Source organism: Periplaneta americana, chromosome 15, assembly GCF_040183065.1.
Source record: "Periplaneta americana isolate PAMFEO1 chromosome 15, P.americana_PAMFEO1_priV1, whole genome shotgun sequence".
In the NCBI taxonomy this organism is placed as follows: domain Eukaryota; kingdom Metazoa; phylum Arthropoda; class Insecta; order Blattodea; family Blattidae; genus Periplaneta; species Periplaneta americana.
In genome coordinates, this window is record NC_091131.1 from 116191603 (window position 1) to 116204011 (window position 12409).

Below are 12409 nucleotides of genomic sequence, written 5' to 3' on the forward strand. Positions count from 1 at the left end.
CATAAAGTTCATTTGTATTACCTTCAAAATTCTTCATCTGGAATATTTTATAATCTTCTTTTATATAAATTCTTTATAGTATGACCGTGTAATAGCTGAATATTAATTTATTCTTCTTCCTTTAATTGTTCTTTATTTTGTTTACTGATTTTTTTGCTGTTGAATATGTCCACGGGAAAAAGACTTTAGATGTAACCCTAGATCATATATACCCAGATTGCTCGGCGTTATAGGTTTTGACGGTAACAACTTTTGTCAGGTTTACTATGCTGCCGTCTAGTTGTTACATAAGGAATCACGTCATATTATATTAGCGACTGTACTGCCATTTCGTGTTCGTTTACGACGGACGGGTGGCGATCCTGTTGTTCTCTTCAAAGTGCAACCGATTTTAACTTAGGAATGAGGAATCTATATGTGATCTGGGATATAACTAATAAGTGGTATTAATCTATTAATTGGTATTAATTGGTATTATAAGTTGTATTAATCGTATCTAATATTTATATTTGGCTTTGTTGTTTCACAACCACATAATCTATTATGGATCTTAAATTTCTACATTCATATGCCCATGTGTATTTATGAATTCGCGGTGTTAAAAATTACAGTGTACGCACATTTCTTTCAGTCTTTCACCATGACCATTTAGAATGTCTTCCCAAACTGTCCAATTATTAAATCTTTCTCTTCTCTTTCTACTCATGAATTAAAATTTCCCATTATGAATATTTCATTTGACATTCCTATTTTCTCTAGTTCTTCTTTCAATGTTGTCCAAAACTCATCTTTTTTCTTCTTAAATATACATCTGCAGGCGCATATAACTAACTAATTATGCTTCCAAAGACTTCTCTACATAGATCATTCTTCCATTTATGAAATTCCAATTTATAATACTTTTTTTTTTATAATTCTTCCTGTTTAAAATTTATTGTTACCCAAGTTTTGGCTCTTTTTCCTTTGTTGATAGAGTTAAAAAATTAATAAAACCATTTAATTTTTCTTCTCGTTCTTTCTTGTTGGCCTTGGTTAATATTGCAATGTCGATGTTGTATTGTTTAAGTTCTGGTGATATTTTATCAATTTTACTGGCTAATCCGTGTACATTCCAGCATCCAAAATGCATTTTCCGTCTTCTGCCATGTTGTTTGCAATTTTTCCTGTCCGTTTTACCATCTTTCGGTTTTCAGCCATAGAATGTTTTTGACTGTGAATGGGGAGCTGGCCACCTTGCATCAACCCCCAACCTGGAGGACCAGAGGTTAATTCTTTGGAGTCTCCTTTCCCTAGAGCGGTTGCTTTTATTACAGCTATCGGGGCCTCTCTACGTGACACTAATTTCGGGCAAGGTACCCATTGCCAGGCACTGAAACCGGGTCAGCTTAGCCTGGGAATTTTAACGAGGTGTATCTTTTGCCCCTTCTCCTTTTTCAACCGGGCTTGGGACCGGCTTTGGCGGGGTTTATTATTATTATTATTATTATTATTATTATTATTATTATTATTATTATTATTATTATTATTATTATTATTTTGTTTAACGATGCTTTCATTTGCAGAGTTTATTCAGCATCGAAATTGAACGTGTCAAGAGAAATATCCGACAAATTTTGCTTGGAACTGTTGATCAGGGAGTCTCTAACTCTTGGCGAGTTTGGACTCGTTAATCTCGGATCCAACGAGAGCATGGTAACCGCAAGACCACCGAGTGCTGTGTATGAATGTACGTGTATATTGTGTATGTTTTGTGGCAACTAGTCTGTGCTCTTTTAACGAGCAGTAGACGCAGGCCTACAATATGCAGAGCCAGTCAAAATAGTCCACTTAAAGTAATGTTCCGCCATTAAATAGAACTACACTTCACGAAAGATCATCATGTCTCTGTCTTGCACAGATCTTCTGATGATTTGCGTGTTTTAGAGAAGAGTGAAAATCGTTGCAGGATGATTCTCACTTTGGTAGGTCAGTTTTTATCCAGTCAAATGAAAATGTGGAAATATTACGCAATTTCTATATTTTTCCACGCAAGTTTGCTTCTTTCTAGATGGATACCACACGCTTCCCCTACGCAAGTAGCTGGCGCTGCATGACAGAGCACCTGTCCGCTCACTGTGAGCTCGATCTGAAGCAGTTCCTTCCTTCTAAATCGATCATTGTGATTCAACATGCTCTCCATCTCCCCGCAAGACACTTTTTTCTTCCCAGAAGTGAAAAGTGTACGAAAGAAAGAGCGTTTCATTGCATTTATCGGTGACCATATTAACTGAAAGGGGTTTGAATTCAGAACGGAAAGCACATTTCCATGGAACTGTAACACAGTTTCATTATTGTGAGGATTTGAAGTGATTGTGTCGAAAATTTGTAGTAACCCTTCTTAGTTATTATTAATTGTAGTCTCAATATTTACCTCACGCAATATAGTATGCCTTCCTTAACAGTGTTGGCGTTAGTCTTATTATATGACGTTATCAGTGAATTTAATTGTGTAATAATAATAATAATGATAATAATAATAATAATAATAATAATAATAATAATAATAACAATATGAGAAATGCCTGTTATTCGGTTGAGAAGCTTTTATCATCCAGTCTGCTCTCAAAAAAGGTGAAAGTTAGAATTTATAAAACAGTTACATTACCTGTTGTTCTGTATGGTTGTGAAACATGGACTCTCATTTTGAGAGAGGAACAGAGGTTAAGGTTATTCGAGAATAAGGTGCTTAGGAAAATATTTAGGGCTAAGAAAGATGAAGTTACAGGAGAATGGAGAAAGTTACTCAACGCAGAAATGCACGCATTGTATTCTTCGCCTGACATAATTAGGAACAATAAATCCAGAAGTTTGAGACGGACAGAGCATGTAGCACGTATGGGCGAATCCAGAAATGCATATAGAGTGTTAGTTGGGAGGCCGGAGGGAAAAAGATCTTTGGGAAGGCCGAGAGGTAGATGGGAGGATAATATTAAATTGATTTCAGGGAGGTGGGAAATGATGATAGGAACTGGATTAATCTTGTTCAGGATAGGGACCGATGGCGGGCTTATGCGAGGGCGGCAATGAACCCTCGGGCTCCTTACAGATCATTTGTAAGTAAGTAATGATAGTAATAGTAGTAATAATAATAATAATAATAATAATAATAATAATAATAATGGTTTATTTTAACTGGCAGAGTTAATGCCATTCGGCCTTGTCTTCCACTCAACCAGTATGATAGAAAATTACAACATTACTATGAATATAACATAATTAATACAATACAATACAATATAATACATAATTAATACAATGACAATTCTTTTTATCTTCACAACACCAGTAAAATAATTATGTAATAATAATAATAATAATAATAATAATAATAATAATAATAATAATAATAATAATAATAATAATAATAATAGCCATACCTAAATTAAATTAAATTTTTAAACTCGATCACAATTATAACTTCAATTTGACTGCGCCCGTAAGAAATCGTTTAACCTTTTCTTGAAAGTGATTATTGTCTGGCAGCCCCTAATCTTCTGAGGTAAAGAATTCCATTCACGGAGGACTGAGACAGTAAAAGAGGATGAATAGTGGGATGTTCTATGGGCAGGAATTGCAAGGATTTGGCTCTATAGGCCCATAATATTTTCTATGATCAATCTTATCGTGATTCGTTAGCTCTTACTACACAATTATTTTATAAATCTTCTTCCTTTTTTTTAAAGGCTTACCTTTTTTTGTCTGACTCTCAAATTGTCAAATTTGTTCCGTAGCCCGCACCTTTGACTGATAGTTCTTCATCACCTTTATAGTGTCGAAAAATTTTATATAGCATCTCATGTCTTTCAAGGAAATGAAAGGTGAGATATTTTGAGATGTAATATCCTGACTGTCAGCATTATTGTAACTGTATTTGGACCTGACATTATAAATTTGTTCTTCAAACAGTGAGACAGGAATCAGAAGTAACTAGTAGATGATTTTTGCCTGTAAGGAATCGAGATTCATCCCAAACAGATCTTGTGAGATTTGTGGTGAACAAAAACGGCATTGAACAGCTTTATTTGGAATATTTTCGTTCCCTGGATCACCTCTTCAACATTTCTACAATATTATTTTCCATCCTTATCTGTCACAAATGCAGTATAAATAGTAAGTTATAACATATCATTTTCCAGAAGGAATAGATTAATGGAGATCCTTACAGCGAACTTGCCAGAGTAGCAAGTAACACGGTGATCTCTGTAGTTTTGACGTCAACGCATGACTATTTACATTAGGGATGCAGGAACGGATCACCAGACCGGATTCCAATTCTGATGCCGGATTGAATCCTCTCAGTTTAGTGGCTTAGTGGATAGAGCGTCAGCACGTAGAGCTGAAAACCGGGGTTTGAATCGCGGTGCCGCCGGAGAGAATTTTTCTCCGCTTCATCGATCCTTCATCATATGATAACGCAGAATTCTTGCATGGAAATATCATATGTACTTCGATACATCGCTATAATATGATATGCGTATATAATCACTTAGTGATTTAAGACGGCGCTCATTTCGTCGGATCCCGGCCACTTAGTTACTCGTAATGGGTGCACTTCTACACATTAGTGTGTTGGACATTGTGTCACTGTCACACATCTGTGACACAATGCAGGAGGGTTGGCCACTAAAGGGAAACTAGAGGTGGAGCTTAAACTGAGAGGATTCAATCCGGCATCGAAATTGGAATCCGGCGTGGCTTAGTGGATAGAGCGTCAGCACGTAGAGCTGAAAATCCGGGTTCGAATCCCGGTGCCGGAGAGAATTTTTCTCCGCTCCCTTATCATATGATAACGCAGAATTCCTGTATGGAAATATCATTATGTACTTCGGTACATCGCTGTAATATCTCCAAAAGTGTCCAGCTCTCCATTGCTCCTAGGAAACCAACCGGTACTGGGAAGCACGAGCGAAGATGATGATTTTATTATACCCGAGTTCTGTTTAATGTTTTTGTAAAAGTTCTTATGTTAACTAATTACTAGCCATTAGATAAATAAATAAATATTATTGTCATGGATGTGATTCTACTAAATCATTTCATACAATTATTTATGGCCCACATACTAGTGAATGCTTTATTTGAGAATGCATCACATATAATTCTAGGGTATGATTATTCCTCGAAAAATATAGTGATACTCAATTTCTAAAAATATTGTTGTGAGTCTTATAATATAAATTTTGGAAATACCGGACACATTCAGACGTTTGCCCGTTCCGCCAATTATTAAAGTGACAACTAATTTAAATTTTATCTGCCGGAAGTTACGAAGTACATAAGCGTAGTTGATTTATGAACTCCCCTTGAGACTATACAGTATGTCTTTGTACTCAGCTATTTCAAAATGAAAATTGGCTAATTAAATATTTTATTTCCACTATTAACATCTAGTTGTTATTATGTTCCTAAATCACAAATTGTGGAGATATCTTCAGAATTAGTCAGAATGATCAATAATAATTTTTAGAATAATATTAAAGAGATTTCGGAAAATTTAGCAGTGAGTTGTTTAGCATTGTATACTTTCCCCGGATAGAATCTAACTAAAGGTAAATGAAAACAGAATTTTTTGTTGAGTTTTCTAATTTTTTATGTGTTCTGGCACCGTCCGTCCCTTTATTTCCATTTACACTCTTACATTTGTCAACCATGAGAAGCAGAATGTTCTTCTCTAATTCCTTAAACCTCTTTTTAACCATTTTAAATGTACAACCGGTAAGACGCAAACAAAGTTCACAAGATGGTTTTACAAACTGTTTTCTAACATTTTTCACACAGACACACACACACACACACACACACACACACACACACACACACACACACACACACACACACACAAGAAAGAAAATATTAAGCATAAAGTTGAAATTGGATTTATTTTTGTTGGTAGTAAGAAGTAAAACAGTATAACTACACTCCGCTTCTGGAATCTGTAGAGTAAGTCGACGCATTTGGGTGGAGCCGATGACAAGCGAATGGGCGGAGCCTATCAGTGCGGGAGTGCGTTATGAGCTGCATCGACTCACGGTCGCTAAGGAGTAAGATGCGCGTGGCAGACTATGGTAAGTAGACTGGTATTTTAGACGCACGTCTTCAAGCAATGCTTTCCCCCACAACGGTCATCCCTTCACTCACCATTTACGCAAAGAACTTGTTTCGTCTCCTATAGCCTACTCTACAGATTTCAGAGTATAGTGACGACTGTCTTGTGTGTCCACTGTATCCAGAATCAGAAGGACAGAACAAACCAAAGGACTCATTCTTTCAAAGTAAAACGATGCTGATTTATCATGGACAACGTGGTTGTGGGACATGTTTTCTTCGAATATTTCCTTTACCCTTGTCAGGCTCATTTCAACATTGCTTCATTGTCACCATGTCATGATTACATCATACACAAACAGTTGCTGTAGTCGAGCAGGGTCGTTAAACGAAGAGTAAACCTAATAGTGCGATAATACAGCCGTAACTTATAATTATTGACTAGGCAGGCTGGTACAGACAGAATACATTTCTGGAACTGGGCGGGGTCATTTTTGGAGCCAGGTTTCTGAGTGTTTTAAGAAATGTAAAGCACAGATCAGCGCTACAAGGTCCTTTGGTAGCTTTCCGTTGTTGAAGAAGGTAATTATCGCCGAATCCAAAACAAGCTCACACGGAAAACAGAGCTGCCGGGCATTCCCCCAGCAGTAAAATGGTTATGATAATGAAAGATGGTCGTCAGCTATTCACTCTCTGACGTCAATATGAAACAAGTACGAAACTTTAAGACTGAAGGCACTCTGTTTGTGAATTTAACACTATTAGATTCAACACACTGGGACATGAGAGAGAAGAATATAAGTTAAGGTAGCTTTGTTTCTTTGGTACCGGTAACGTTTTTTGCGCAATTTCCCACATTTTTTTAATTCCAAGGCTATATTATTTTCTTTTATTAACACGAGTTTTTGTTTATTGTCTCGTAACAAAGATTTGTTATATTAAATAAAAAATGATTGAGAGATTTACATAAAAATACCTTCCCATGGGTTCATCCATCTCCAGCTTCCCAGCCAAAATTTTTATACACAACGTAGAACAAACACATATTCTAAACAAGGACAACAATAAACACGCATACAACATCATTTACTGGCACAGATACGTAGACGACATACTAATACCAAACAAAGGAAACCAAAGACAGATTGAAAAGCTGCACAAACACATAAACAAAAGACACCCAAAACTACACTACACACTAGAAATAGAAAACAACAAATCCATAAATTCCTTAGACATCACAATAACAAAAACAGATAACAAACATATGTTCAAAATATAGGTACAGAAAACCCACTACCACAGTAACACACATACACAACACCTCCAATCACCTAACACGACACAAACACGAAGCATTTCGATCCATGATACACAGACTAATCAACATCCTTATGAGCCAACAAGGAAGAAATACTCACTATCAGATATATAGGAAAATGGATATAACCTCAACATAACAGACAACATCATAAGATAGACTAAACGCAACACAAACACAAGAACAAAATACACACATCACACTAACATACGAAAACAAAAACACATACAAGATTGCATAATTTTGAACCTAAAATAGCTACAACATTGCATAAAGAATGCAGAATACACTACAAAAACATTTTAACACACAAACAAAAACGACTTAACAGATGTATACAAACTACTCGTATCATTCAATAGTTGCAATGACTTCTAGATTGGACAGACTGGAGGATCATTTCAAACACGTTACAAGAAACATATCACAGCCATAATCAAACCACACAATAATTCAACCTACGCAGAAAACACCACAAACTCCAACCATAACTACAGCAACTGACATGAAAATACTGCACATCCAGTCAATAAACCAGAAGCAGCCATTTTCAATCGAAGTGCTGCGAGAAAATGAAAATAGTAAATTGAAAGAATAAAAGTGAAAAGAGTAGTAAAAAGTGAGTCCACAATAATGAACTTTCAGCAAACACGGCACAAGTACACACATTCCCTTCAAAAACCCTCAAAATTCGCCCCTGGTTCGGAACCATTGGTTTAGATTATTTAAGGTGCCGCGTGATTTTAAATTACATCTTTAGTGTGCCGCATGTTCAAAAAGGTTGGAAAACGCTGCTCTAGAACAATATGAAATTTACAAACACACAAAAACACACTCACAACACATCCTGAACACTCAACTGAATTAAAAAAAAAACCCCTTTTCGACACAATTAATGCTAGCACACACCACCACAACAAGAAATCAGAAGATAGCACTGGAACTCACTAGGATTCGGAGGATGAAACAAACCACGTCGAAACTAGTCAACCAGGTAATTTACCACCGAAATTTATAATATTAGCACTGTGAAGTAGTTATACTTGTTCATCAGTGGTAAAAATAAACATTTTCTGTTGCTCCCATTGCACAGAGAAGATTGTTTTTAGTATGCTCAAGGAACGATGATCAATATGAGGTCATGAAAGATTTTAAAAGCGCATAACTTTTTTACACGTAAGTTTGTAGAAAAGAATAGTAATACAGTTTTATTTATAAAAGAATAGGGTTTAATTTCACAGAACATCTGTTTCAAATGTCTCACTCTTATTGATAAAGAAAATGAAAGTTGGTAGTAATTTTAGCTGTCAAGAAATGTGAATACGTGTATTCTTTCGGACCGATGTATGGATGGCAGTATGAAAAACACAACACTTTTCGGCACGCCGCGGTCAACGCTTATATCTCAGAAACTATATAACCTACTAGATTGAACCTAGAGCTAAGTGGCATATACTATAGTGTAGAGGATATAATCACAGTCTAATACATACAGTCGCGCAGCTCATACGTATAAAATATGCCAACATTTGACAACTGGCGCGACAGTAGCGCTCCAGCGGCAGACAAGTTAAATTTGTGTAGAGTAGAGTATTGTAACTTTTATTCTGCTTTAACCACCACACACCCGACAACGATGTGACTTTTATTCTTAATAATTCACCCTACAACAATGGGTATTCCACTCAACACAGCAATCCAATAGTCGTTATTGCACTCCACACGACGACAATGACAATACACGACGTGTATTATTGAGAAGAACAACAATGTACTCCTAATTTCAATTAATGTTCACAATGCACTATGTTCAGAACAAAACTGTCAGTTCTCAGTTCACAGTTCGCTTGCTTTGACTAGTTCTTCTAGCTCACTGTTCAAGTTCACTGCACATCGAACTCAGGTCTTCCGAGCTGCGTCACACTCGCCTGGTGGACCTACACGTCGAACTCGAGTCTCCCAGATGCGGTGCGCTGTACGTCGAACTCAGGTCCCCTTGCTCGCTGCTGTCCAAGACAGGGCTTGAAGACTGACTGACTTCCGAAGACTGACTGACAATCTGTCGGCCACTCACGGTGTTATTTATTACACCACATGTTCTGGAATCTTCGATTCGCGTGGCTTTCAGAATCTTCGAGAGGAATACGCTTCTAGATGTTTTCCTTGCTCTCTCCGCTCCACGCCGTCACCGTAGTTCTTCTCCCTTCGCTCCGTACTGCGCTACAGCTCCTACCGAAGCTCGAATTTCCGTTTCCCCGCGCCTAGCTTCTCGCTAGATGCGCGCGCAACTCCCTGACGCGACCAGAACATTCCAGCATGGCGCCACAGTATACATACATGATAACACAGCAGAGAAAGATACTCTGCAGTTTGTTTGATATTTTTATGCCATCCAGTGGCGCCACCTTTTGAAAACATTGGGTGGGCTCAAACACTTGAGGTATAAGTTAATATAAATCTCATAAGTAATAATAATAAAACGAAAAATTATTAGGTGGGCTCTGGCCCCACGAGTCCATATAAGTTGGCGCCACTGTGCAATACAGTAACTGTATATGGGTCTTATTAATTTTATTTTAGAAACCTCCAAGACTTTTACACCCAGTAATGGGGATGCCAAGTAAAGTAGGTGTAACATTCCACAGAAATTTCTTGCTTTCAGCATCCATTAACATAGACCTACACTCTTCAAAATGAAGTGAACACAATGTGATATTATTGTAGGCTTACAAATAAAAATAATCGAAACTTTTGTTCATTAAATCTAATCTTCTAAAACTTATCAGTATTTTCTACTCTTAAAAGAAAAAAATACAAGCCTTAAGGTGGACAAGTAGGCCTAAAGGCAAATAACCTGTATTACTTTAAACATAATATCACACCGATTGTACGTCTTTTTCCTCATGTATTTAAACTGTTCTGTCTGACATACGAATAGATAACTGACCAATGGTAACCAATAAGTGTTTTATAGAACATAATACTACTGTGTTGGTTATTATTATGAGTAGACTTCGTTGAATTGCCACATGCAGCATGCAATCAGGTTGCCTATGTACGCTAGTATAGAGGAGGTGAGCGACCGCCCAGTCGCGTAGTATAAGCAGTTCATGTTAAGAGATATGACCGGTCCAAATAGATAGAGCAGCTGCAGCTAATGTATACCTATGTAAGCACTTGTTTATGCATTACTGTGGTTGGAATAGTCAAAGCTTAACATTTGTTCAGTGTAGACAAGAATTCAATCAACCATACTACAATGAAAGTATTGCTGTTCCTAAGAATTGCCCCTGGAATACCCTTACCCCCAGTCTTGACCCGTTGGGGAACGTGGTTGGATGCTGTTAAATATTATGCAGAACATTGCAGCAAAATAATGGAGGTAATTGATGCATTGGATAGCACAGACAGTTCCGCTGTTGCAGCTGTAAAATCATTGCCTTCTGAACAGCTATTGGAAGATATTCTGTTCATTGATTCTAATTTTAAAATCTTGTCCAAAAGCATCATTCTGTTAGAATCGTCTAAACTACAACTCTCAGGAGCCCTTAATATATAGTGGCTAAAGTATCACAAACCGCTATCAAAAATAACAATTCACTAATTTCAGAAAAAGTGAAATGTGAGTTGAGAAACATTATTGCTAGAAATTCTGCCTATTCACAACCTTCGTATTATAAATGATGTACTATCAGGTCACGACAAGACGTCTGAAGTTGGTGTACTAAAAAGTAATAACTTTCCGTTCTTCAAATATGCACGTATTACATCGTGTGATGTTGAACGTACATTTCCCAATATAAAAACTATTTAAGTGACCATCGGAGGAGATTACTTTGCAGTCGCTCAAAATGTATGTAACTCTTCACTGCAATGCACATATTCAAGAATGATGTGAGTATATTACATTAAATTTTAAGAGTTAATATATCTCACTATAAAATAATTGTGTATTTACATGTTTAGACATTTCCTACTTCAATGATCATTCATTATATTTCTTGAATGCAGGATACAGGTTTTATTGTAACCGCAGCATACTGCTCAGTGTTTACTTCAGAGGCATACTCAATCCTTTGCACGCCCCCTTCTCATACAGTCTATACCGCGTGCGCAGTAAACCTTGCGATTCTCGTGGCAATTCCACGAAGTCTAATTATGAGTTATGACTAGAGAGAGCATTTGGTGTACGTAAACCGTTGAGTTAACTGCTACACGCACTATATCGTAATGCATTAGGGAGCAAGGAAGGGAGGGGAGGGAATGTCATCGTGTCGCTACAATAACAACGACTGAAGTACAGTTCCTGCAGCAAATTATGTTTACTATTCAGTAATTTCACTTTATAATATTAAATAACCTATTTTTTATTGTGCATTTAATTACAACATACATAGTTCTGTGTTACATGATATTAATGCACATAAGAACAATATATTGTATATAAATCCAACAACATAGAAAACATAGTATTTTACTTTGTACTACTTTGCTCTTCTTCATGACTGCATTTGTACAGTGCACGACTCATTAAGCTTTCAGAGGTGAACTTGGTACGATATTCCGTGAAGCAGCGTTTATACTGAGAAAAACTTCTTTCCACATCGCATGATGTGATCGGGGCAAACTTGAAATATGCTATGTTACTGTTTCCATTTGTTTCGTTCCTTGATAGTTTGCCTACATACCTTGCATGTAAGTTTTTTACCATCCGTGGAAAAGTGTTGCGATTCGAACTCCTCAAGAAATAGAAAATTGTACATGGAGAGGCTTCTTTTCGTTCGGCATATAGTAAACTATGTTGTAATGTAAAGGCAAATAAATGTTTTGCACTTGCGGTAAACATATACAGAGTGTTTAAAAAATACGGGGCATAATTTCAGGTATGTATTTCCCACATGTAGACAATCAAAATAGTTCATTACAACATGTGTCCGGAAATGCTTCATTTCCGAGTTATGGCCTTCACAACATTGAAATTCACCGGAACGTTTTTCTTTCCGC